Below are 10,903 nucleotides of genomic sequence, written 5' to 3' on the forward strand. Positions count from 1 at the left end.
GTCGCTGAAATATGTCATCTCTCCGTCACACCGCTAAGCGGGTATCAAGGAATAAGAGTCGATTTCCATGGATCAGCAAATGAGCGTTTAGATCCCGCCCACTTTCACTGATTGACAGAAAGACCCATTCTCCTGAAAAAGCTCTTCATGAAATAAATCAGCCATTGTGAAAAACAGCAACATGAAATAAAGACAAAGCTACTTTGGAAAATATTGATTTTGAAATCCGATGTTCTGAAAAAAGATGTAAAATTATAATATATTCCACATGATTAAAAATGAATATTTTAAAATAATGAACATGTTTTTTAAAGCAAAATGAAATATATTGAATAATACAATGGCTAATTTAAAATCAGTGTGCAGGTTTTTCACAATTTCATAATCTTTTTATATATTTATGAGAGATTTATTGGTTGTGTATTTGCATGACGTCATATTTATTTAATTATGAACAGTATAGGACTCCAAACCCCTCAGGCAGGAGCTGTGGAGCATAAAGAGCAGGACCACCAGATGAGGAAGAGTTTCTTTTCCAGAAGCAGTCAGACGCTGAACTCTGGAAGATCACTTTTCTTTTGATCAAAAGCAGTAAAGTTGATTTTCTTTATAACAATAGTTTTAATACAGACTTCATGTAAACTGTTGATAAATTCATACAATAAATCTACAGAATGAAACAATAAAACCTTTATTAACTTTTTGTGATGTTACACATTTAGACATTTGATGAACTATGAGAGGCAACAACACATTTATACACACAAACACACACATAGTGGGGCAGTTTAATACATGTGATAAAAATGAACATTTACAACATAAATAAAACCCAACTAGGATTAGGGGTGGGGGGGGGGGTCACTTGGGTTGGGGTTAGGATTAGTTTCAGGTCAGGGATGGGTGGAGGCCATGCTATGGTTGGGGTGGGGGGTTTGGTTTGGTGGAGGTTAGGGTTAAGATGAGGTCAGGTGATGTGTCAGTCAACGCAGATTTGAGCAGATCTTTGACACCCCCTACTACAGGGGTCAAGAGGGGGGTGGGGCAGGTAAGGTTTAGGATTTAGGGTTAGAGGTTGGGTTAGGATTAGAGTTGGTTAGTCAGGGAGAAGCTGCAGTCAGAAAGTCCTGAAGGATCCTCACGGACACGCTGGCGACCGCCACCCCCCCCCCCTGGAAGGTTCCAACTGAACAGAGACAGAGGGGACAGCAGATTTAAAGGACATTTCATGCTATTCTATAGTCTACATGCAGAAATATGATAATTAATTACCTTTGGCTCACTAAAGAACGATTTTTGAAAATAAAAAGTTACTTTTGCAGCTCCATTTTTGCATGTGTATGACAGCCCGCTGGTTTTCATGGATTGGGGGGCTCACAGTTGTAAGGCAGCTGTGCTGCAGCATGGTGGCCCTCCTCCTCCTCCTTACCAGGCTGATGATGTCAGGGGTGACAGTCCATGGCAATCCAGAAGGGCTCCCGAAAACTAGGACTGCCTCCCCTGGCCGCACCGCTGCAAAACTTAAGATAGGGAGGGGGATCTGTGGGAGGGGGATGAAGACAATGCAGATTTAGAAGATCCTTGACACCACCTACTACACCAGAGAAGATCTCTGCTGGACATCTACAGCTCCCACTCCCTCAGTAAAGCCCAGAACCTCCCCCTCCAGCCAGCCTTCAGCTCAGGGACCAGAGGTTCAGGCACTTACCTCCAGACACATGATATGAACACCACCGCTGGCATTGTGGCCTCAACCATGTCTGGTAATCCCTATTCCAGCAAAAACAAGGACCCTCTGCTCAGCTGACTTGAGGGGGGGTTATGACAATCTATGAGAGCAATGGAAACAAATCCATTTTCCTGTTGCTCTAAATGGATAGCTATTAATACACTTATTTAATACAGTTAATATTATCTTCTTATACTCTGAATGTCAGAATCCAGCTTCTTCTCAGATGAACATCAATCACCATAGTAACAAGAGAAAACAGGGAAAAGCTGCAGTCAGAAAGTTCTGAACGATCCATCTTCTTCAGAACCGGGTCGTGGGGGCAGACGCAGTGGTGAAGTGTTCCCCTGGGTCTTAGTGCTCACCAGGCGAACTGGTGCTGGAGCTGCTGGCAGCCGTGTGTTTGGTCCAGGGGGGCCATGGGACTATTGCTCTCCTCCATGCAAACTGGAAAAAGATGCACAAATTATTAGGGATGCCACAAATATTGGTTTAAACTGAACCGTATTTAACACCTTTAACACCTGATTTAGGTTTTATCTATTACTTTAAAAGAAGAATTTTGATGGATTACAATATGAATATATGTTTGTTTTATAGTCTTTAACATTTAGTTGATTTAAAATGAATGGCTCCACCATGCGGGCTGGAGGGACCGGAACAAGGAGGCCAGAGCAGAAGGTCGCGGTTGAGAAGCGTCTGCTGGTGTAGAATTCTGCAGAGACAGACAAAGTTCAGATCAGAGGAGTTTCTAGCAAAGAATGAAGAGATAACTGTGGCCACGGCTGTCTGGATTTACTGAACATCTTCAATTGTTGTGGAAAAAGTACAAGACGTTGTGCTTTGTGTTCATGACACACTTTCATCTGCATATCCACACAAAAATCAGTAAATGGTCTTTGGTCTTCAACCGAACCAGCAGCGATGACCATGAAGGCATCACGTTACATATTTTCCAGCTGAGAGAAGGCTGTGGCTGACGAGACAAACCTACCAGGAACTGGAGGACAACATCTGCAGGGACTCCAAAAGAAATCCCTGGATATTTGTGGCTCCTGTGGACCCCTAGGACCTCCCCGTCCTGCAGAGCCATACGACAGAAAAAAGAATGGCCATCAATCCATGAACATGGGTCGTTCACTAAGCCCAAAATTCATTTTTATCAGGTACAATGTGAGTGCAGATTGTGGTGGGTTTTGACATTCATGGTGGGGGTCAAATGTTCACTCGAAGTGTAAATAGAAAGAAGAATCACTAAAAAACTCTGGTCTTTCAGTCTAGAACTGCAGAAGGACATAAAAAAGCAATTTGGTTCTGAAAAGAAAAAACCACCTGGACCCATTTAGTTAAACCAGTGAGTCACTAGAACCCAGTCATCTTCATAGTACAGATGACAGTTTGGATTGACCTTCACTGCACAAACAGTGAGGTCAATAAGTCTTTGATCACCCTGTGATTTAGCAAGTTCTCCCACTTAGAAAACATGGAGGGGTCTAATATTTTCATCATGGGTGCATTTCCACAGTGAGAGACAGAATCTGAAGAAACATTCAGAAATCAAGTTGTACAGTTTTTTAAAACAATTTATTTGTATATTACTGTGACAAATAAGTATTTGATCACTTGAGTGAAACAACTTTAATATTTGGTACAGAAGCCTTTGTTAAAAATTCCAGAGGTCAAACGGTTCCTGTAGTTCTTCATTAGGTTTCTACACACTGCAGCAGGGATTCTGGCCCACTCCTCCATACAGATCTTCTCCAGATCTGTCAGGCTGTCGCTGAGCAACACGGAGTTTCTGCTCCCTCCAAAGATTCTCTATTGGATTTAGGTCTGGAGACTGGCTAGGCCACTCCAGAACCAGGATATGCTTCTTAAGGAGCCACTCCTTGGTTTTCTTGGCTGTGTGCTTCGGGTCATTGTCATGCTGAAAGACCCAGCCACGACCCATCTTCAACGCTCTGACAGAGATTAGGAGGTTTTTGCCCAAAATCTCACAATACAGAGCTCCGTTCATCCTCTCCTTAATACAGTGCAGTCGTCCTGTCCCCTGTGCAGAAAAACACCCCCCCAGAGCATGATGCTTCCACCCCTGTGCTTCACTGTAGGTATGGTGTTCTTGGGATGATGCTCCTCCTTCCTCCTCCAAACACGCCGAGTGGAGTTAAGACCAAAAGGTTCTATGTTGGTCTCATCTGACCACAAGACTTTCTCCCATGACTCTTCTGGATCATCAAGATGGTCATTCAGACGGGGAACCTTCCGTGCGATACATTATTTTAAACCATGACGTTTGAATGTATTACTTATAGTAGCCTTGGTAACGGTGGTCCCAGCTCTCTTCAGGTCATTGACCAGCTCCTCCCGTGTAGTCCTGGGCTGATTCTTCACCTTCGTTAGCATCATCGATACCCCACGAGGGGAGATCTTGTGAGGGGCCCCAGTCCGAGGGACATTGACAGTCATCATTAGCCTCTTCCATTTTCGGACAATTGCTCCAACAGTTGTTCTTTTCTCACCAAGCTGCTTGGCAATTGCCCCGTAGCCACTTCCAGCTTTGTGAAGGTCTACAATTTTGTCTCTTGTGTCTTTTGACAGCTCTTTGGTTTTGCCCATGTTGGCAGTTAGACTTCTGACTGATTGTGGGGGGGCACAGGTGCCTTTATGCAAGCTAACCACTTCAAACAAGTGCCACTAATTTAGAATCATGAGCAGAGTGGAGTTGGACTATTTCAAAGCAGAACAGCAGGTCTTTGCTGGTCTATCTGAGAATCAAGTGATCAAATACTTATTTGTCACAGTAATATACAAATAAATTGTTTAAAAAAAATCGTACAACATGATTTCTGAATGTTTCTTCAGATTCTGTCTCTCTGTGAAAATGCACCTATGATGAAAATTTTAGACCCCTCCATGTTTTCTACGTGGGAGAACTTGCTAAATCACAGGGTGATCAAATACTTGTTGACTTCACTGCACATACATACAGGAAGTGACACGTCTGCACCGATAGGGTTTCCATCATTTACGATTCTTAATGACCAATTACAGTGTCACACTCTGAATGTCAGAATCCAGCTTCTGCTCTGATGAACATCACTCACCACATTAATAATGCCCCCCCCCCTGAAAATCCTCCCTAAAAGAAAAGAGGGAAAAGCTGCAGTCAGAAAGTTCTGAACAATCCTCACGGATACGCTGACCCAACCACGGTGGGAGCTCACCTTAGTCTGGCAGTTGTGCTGCAGCACAGTCCTCCCTTTCCTCAGCCTGGTAGGGCTGAGGATGCCAGAGGAGACAGTCCACGGTCCAGTTCTTCGGTTATCTAAAGTCGGATAAAAGTCAAAGTAACGTCTACTGCAAATTGTGCCAAAGATACGTTCCTAATAAATGTGGAAATACCACCAACCTTTTTTCTCACTTAAATCAGCACCACCCCCTCGAGCATGCTCAATGCCAGACTTCAAAAACAACGGTAAGACCTGCGCTGCAGCAGCAGTCTTTACATTCGGCATTTTCCAATGTAACGCCATACGACAAAAAATCGAAAAGACATTGCGACATCACAAATTCTGTAGCCTACTGTCTGGCCAAAGACATGCTACCAATAAACACAGTCGAAAATGACGGATTCAAGCGGCTAATTAAGGTAGTTGACCCTCGTTACAAACTACCTGGACGTAAACACTTCTCTCAGACCGCCCTGCCAAAGCTTTATTCTGAGTGCCGAGAGATTGTCGAGACGGAGCTCCAAAATGTGTCATACTTCGCTACCACATCTGACTTGTGGTCAAGTCGCACGTCGGAACCTTATCTTAGCCTCACTGCTCACTACATTGACCAAGACTGGAATTTGAAGAGCAGATGTCTTCAAACTGCCTACTTTCCTGTGGACCACACGGGTGAAGCCATTGCTTTGGGCCTGTCAGACGCACTTGAATCTTGGGGACTGAGTGAAGACAAACAAGTCTGCATCACAACCGACAGTGGGACAAATATAGTGAAGGCCACATCACTCAACAACTGGACCCGGCTGCAATGCTTTGGACATCGTCTTCACTCAGCAGTTGGTAAGTTGCAGAGCAGAATACCAATCCTATTTGTGTGGTTTTTTTAACCCCCTTTACATATAATGTGATGTTTAAATCTACATTTACAAACTAATGACAAAAACATTTTTTTTTTGTTGGTGTTGGTACTAGGGTTGTGCCGATGGACGATATCATCGTCCATCGTGATGGGTGACTGACATCCCGATGGAGACACCACCATCGTGATCCCACGCCCCCGCCACGTTGCGCGTCGACACCATAAGCCGCGGTTACATGTACAAAATATCTTGATGGGATCAATGGTCGGATTAGAATCCAACCGTGTTCATGGGCCCAGAAAAATGTTTTCAGAATATAAAAACGTTCACTAAGGTCACAATTTCGGTCGGAATAAATCATTCGCACATGCGCAGTTTGAAAACCGGAAGGGGATACAACTTCCGCCGAGCTGCTTTTTTTCCAAACTTTATTGAATGTAACAATTCAATACAAAACAATGTTAAACAGCGCCGGGCGGCTATATATATTGACATGTCAGCTCGGTAAAATACGAGATGATCTTCTAAACGTGCTTTTAATAATGTTACGGTTATTATGAAACACCTGTTCGCTCATCATTTGAATTTTAATCCGTGTGGTGGTCAGTGCTTTTTCTGAACGAAGCCAGGATTAGCAGTATGCTAACACGGGCTAACAACATTAGCTTTGGGTGGCGCTGAATCCTGTGAATAACATCAGCCTTTATTTAGTCGGGACATGACTGGAAACACAAATCCACGTGATTGTTTGAATGTTTTCTAAGGACTGAGCGACATTTCTGCTTTGAAGCTCAAACCGCTGTGTGTCTGCTGACGATCCGAGCTGTGCTCAGACACACACTTAGACCCGGTTCTGAGTTCGGTAGCTAGTTCCCCTAGAGCTGCGGGACGGATCGCAGTCTTAAATCTCCCACACATACCGCTCATGTACCCCCCCCCCCTTCCCATCAAACACAAAGCTGTAACTCCGCGCTCCGCCGGTCCACTTCACTAGTCAAGTGCGGGAGCGGACTACTTCTTTTCTATTTTGTTTATTACTTTTTCTGTTTAAGTCATTTCCCTCAGTTTATACTGGATCATCGCGGATTAACCATTAGTTGGGAAATAAAATGAAAAAAGCAAAATAACGAATAGCAGTTATATAAGAACGAAAAATGTAAAAATACCCCCCCCCCCCCCGACGATGTCAGCGTCCATCCCGATGGTTGACAGCAAACATCGTCAACGGCCAAATTAGGGGACATCGCCCAACCCTAGTTGGTACTCATTTATTCAGTCGTTCTCGGGTGTAAATCAAGTTGATAAATGTTCTTGGATTTCACCAGGATCCAAATTTAATGCAGCACATCATCCCCTTTCCTACACTTAATTAAATCATTTCAGCAAAACAAAGGTTAACAATTAATGAAGACAAGTTGAAAAAATTAAACTGGTGATAATGTTGTTGCTTATCACTCATTATCAACTCTTAAGTAAACATTAAAAAAATAAGATCTAAATATTGGCAAAATTTAAAATGTGTTACGTTTTTGGCACAAAATTACGTTTTGTGCCAAATTAAATAAGAATAATTTAAGAACTGTGAATTTTATTTATCACTTTACAGAAATTTAAATTCTGAGTTTAATTTTGCTTCTGTTATTTACCTTTAATCCACAGAGAGAGTCGGAAAAGACAAACGGGTGGAGCGAGCGGTGGGTGTGTGTAAGAAAGTGGTGGCTGCCTTCAGTTTCTCTTGGAAGAAGAAGAGAGACATGGCTGTTGCTCAAGATGAGTTTCACCTACACCAGCACAAGTTGGTGACAGAATCACCCACCAGATGGGGTTCATGCCAAAAAATGATTGAAAGGATTCTGGAGCAACATAAAGCCATTACTCAGGTCCTCAGTGCAGATAAAAAGACCAGGCACTTGGTTCCCTCCTGGCAAGACATGGATGTGTTGGAGTCTCTGCATGTGGCCCTGAATCCACTGATGGAATTCACAGATTCACTTTCTGGAGACTGTTATGTGACCGAGTCATACCTCAAGCCGATGCTTCATCTTTTCAGAACACAGATTCTGAAACCATCTGATGATGAGACACAGCTCACAAAGGACATAAAGATGGCAGTAATGGCATACCTTGATGAAAAGTACAATGACCAGGTTACTAACGAACTGCTTGATATCGCAACCCTGGTAGATCCACGCTTCAAGCTGCAATATTGATGCAGAAAAGGTGGATGCTGTCAAACTGAGAGCAGTGTCTGAGATGATGGCTCAAAACGAGGAGCTGTCTACTTCAGCCAGAACGGAAGGAGCAGAAGAGGGAAGAGCTGCAACAATGCTACCAACACAGAAGAAACCGAAAAAAGCATTGGGCAGCTTTTTCAAGAAATCGCACCCCAGTGAAGGACTCACTGACAAAGAAAAAGTTGAAAAGGAGCTCAAAAACTACCTGCTGGCACCAGATCCAGACAGTGAAATGGACCCACTACAGTGGTGGAAAATCCATGAGAAAAGTTTCCCGAGGATTAGCTACCTGGCAAAGCGCTATTTGTGTATCCCTGCGACCAGCACCCCATCTGAGAGGGTATTTAGTACAGGGGGTAATATTGTAACCTGTCAAAGGGCAGCTTTAAAACCTGAAATGGTTGATACACTTGTCTTCCTTGCCCGCAATCTGTAGGCTTTTGTTCATTTAGCAGAAATCACACTGACCATGGTGCCTATTTGTTGCCTCACAGAATAGGAGGCCATTTAAGTTGATCTGTTGTTCTTTTTTGACTTGTCTTTGAAAGCTATTCGAAGTTGCACAAAGTATTTAAATAAGAACATTTTTGTTTTAAGTTTTCTTTAATTTCTTGAAGAGCATTTTAAAGAAACTGAGGAGTTTCTTGGGAGTTTTTTTTTTAGTTTATTGCACTTTTTTTTTATATTGACATAATTGTGTGTCAATTTTTTGTCTATTTTTCTGTTAAACTTGAAAGTTCAAACATTTGAATTTATTTGTGGTCTTTTAAAACTGTGTGCAATAAAGATTACTTTGGAAAATATAGTTATTTGATATCGTTTTTAATATCGTTATCGCACAATATGAAAAAAACAATATCGTGATATGAAAAATCCAATATCGCCCAGCCCTAATGTGAACCACAGCCGCCCCCCCAATAACGAAAATCTGTGAATAATTGACGCCGTTTTAAACTCCCTGAGCCCTTGCAGAGTCAGAACCTTTTTCTGTCGTTTGGGTTCATTTCCACAAGCTGGAGATGATGAAGGGCGTTTGGATGGCATCTTAAACGCGTAAACAATACTTGGGGGATTAGTGTACTGTTAAACCCCTAAATAATAGTGCAGTATTTGTTCACTAAAGTGATACCTCTCAATTAAATGTGTTGAATATTTATATTTCTATAATCCATTTTGCGTATCTCACTGCCTTACCAACCTGTAAGACTGGAGAGCAACAAAGTCGACAGACGATGACTCTGGTCCTTCTGCCATTTTGATGCTGGCTAACGTCTCCATACCGCCTCACAGACTCAAACGCCACCTGCTGGCGGAAAGGTGTAACTTCACCTGTAAGGCACTTAAACATTAGGGAAAACATTTGGTTGAAGCTATAAAGAATTCAACTAAATGCTTTCCTGTTTTTCTTTATTACAGCTGAGGAAACTAATGAGAGCTCAAAGGCCGCTTTAACATGTTTTACTTTTACAACAGGGATTATGAATCTTCTGACACACCAGATATATATTTGAATTAAGCCATTTTAAAAGAAAAAAACAGCATTTCTGGTATTGACTTATATTTTTCAATTATGCTACAGAAACGCTTCCATTCCTACCAGTTCCAGCAGAGAAAGGGTTGTCCAGTGTCCAGCAGAGGGCGCTTGGTCCTTCGCTAGGATCACTTTCATGGTTCAGGGTTGGTTCGCCATCTTGTTTCTTCCGCTCATGGATCTCAGAAAACAATCCGCTTCATTCGGCCCAACCTTCATGGCCCATCAGACAAACATAAAATACACTCAAATAAGCAAAATAAAACATCAGGCAGTCAGTACGAATAAATAAAAATAATGTCGCCTTTTTAATTTAATTTTTTAAACGGAACTATTTCAAGTTACGCATCACGTGGCGGTTGGATGGATGTCCGCGCGAGGCCTACACTAACGCGCCAAAACATCTACAACTTGATTAATAAATCATAAAACATGAATTCACTGCATTAGTCTGCTATTTTAACGACATTTACTAATAAAACATTGTTAAATATGAAATTTATGCAAAAAAAAATTTTTTTTAACACACTCACCAAGTCCCGTTGAGTACATGAAAATAGACTTTTTTTTCTTCAGGCAAAACCCAACTTCACCACCGAGTAAAATGAACAAAAACCAAACTTTTATCGATCTCTGATCATCTCATCTTCTCCCTCGTTTGATAAACTGCATAATGGCTGCTCTGCTAACGTACAGGAAAGCTCTCACATCGGCAACAACCTGATTGGCTGTTGTCCGTCACGTGGATCACGTCACCCAGAGACTGCATACCTTTTCAAAATAAAAGAGAACAAATATGAATTTTTTTTTTTTTTTTTTTTTTTTTTTTTTATTGAAAAAGACAGTTGAGGTTAACAGTTTGAGACAATTGTATACAATTATGCAAAGTGCAAAAACATCGAAAAAAGGTACTGGACATGTACAAACAGCCAATGCAGAATAAAGACAATATAATTTTTTTTTTTTTACCAATAATACAGAAAAATAAAATAAAATAAATACAAGACATTAAAATAAAATAAAAAATAAATAAAAAAAGGGGGGGGGGGGTTACATAGACATTGCAATTAATCTTAACTTAGGGGGCTATCAAGAAGCTGTAATTTACATATGATACTTTGAAGTTCCATAGCAAGTTTGTTTTCCATGAAGTTTACAGATGAAAAAAAAGAGCAGAGTTCTTTATGAAATGTAGAAAAAAATGGTTTGATTTTAAGGAAACGGCATTTATGTATATAGAATTTACCCAAAATAATTACAACATTCAGAATAAGTTCTGTGTTCTTGTTTTCTAAAATAAACCCAAAAATGATATCCTT

At 41.4% G+C, this 10,903-nt stretch overlaps 1 non-coding gene across 4 annotated transcripts; it reads right to left on the reverse strand.

The window, feature by feature from the left end:
- Positions 1-714: 714 nt before the first annotated feature.
- Positions 715-10,302, reverse strand: LOC105356603. Of its 4 annotated transcripts, none has more exons than XR_002872195.1 (9): positions 10,118-10,302; positions 9,651-9,797; positions 9,252-9,359; positions 4,954-5,054; positions 4,834-4,868; positions 2,724-2,810; positions 1,971-2,444; positions 1,273-1,540; positions 715-1,186 (listed from the first exon to the last, which is right to left on the reverse strand). It is a non-coding gene; the product is annotated as an uncharacterized LOC105356603 (transcript). The 4 variants fall into 4 exon arrangements; XR_002872197.1 differs by having other exon boundaries at positions 715-1,540; positions 2,095-2,176; positions 2,368-2,444; positions 10,118-10,300; XR_002872196.1 differs by having other exon boundaries at positions 715-1,540; positions 2,095-2,444.
- Between the last annotated feature and the right edge of the window lie 601 nt (positions 10,303-10,903).

This window comes from Oryzias latipes, chromosome 19 (genome assembly GCF_002234675.1).
Source record: "Oryzias latipes chromosome 19, ASM223467v1".
NCBI lineage: Eukaryota > Metazoa > Chordata > Actinopteri > Beloniformes > Adrianichthyidae > Oryzias > Oryzias latipes.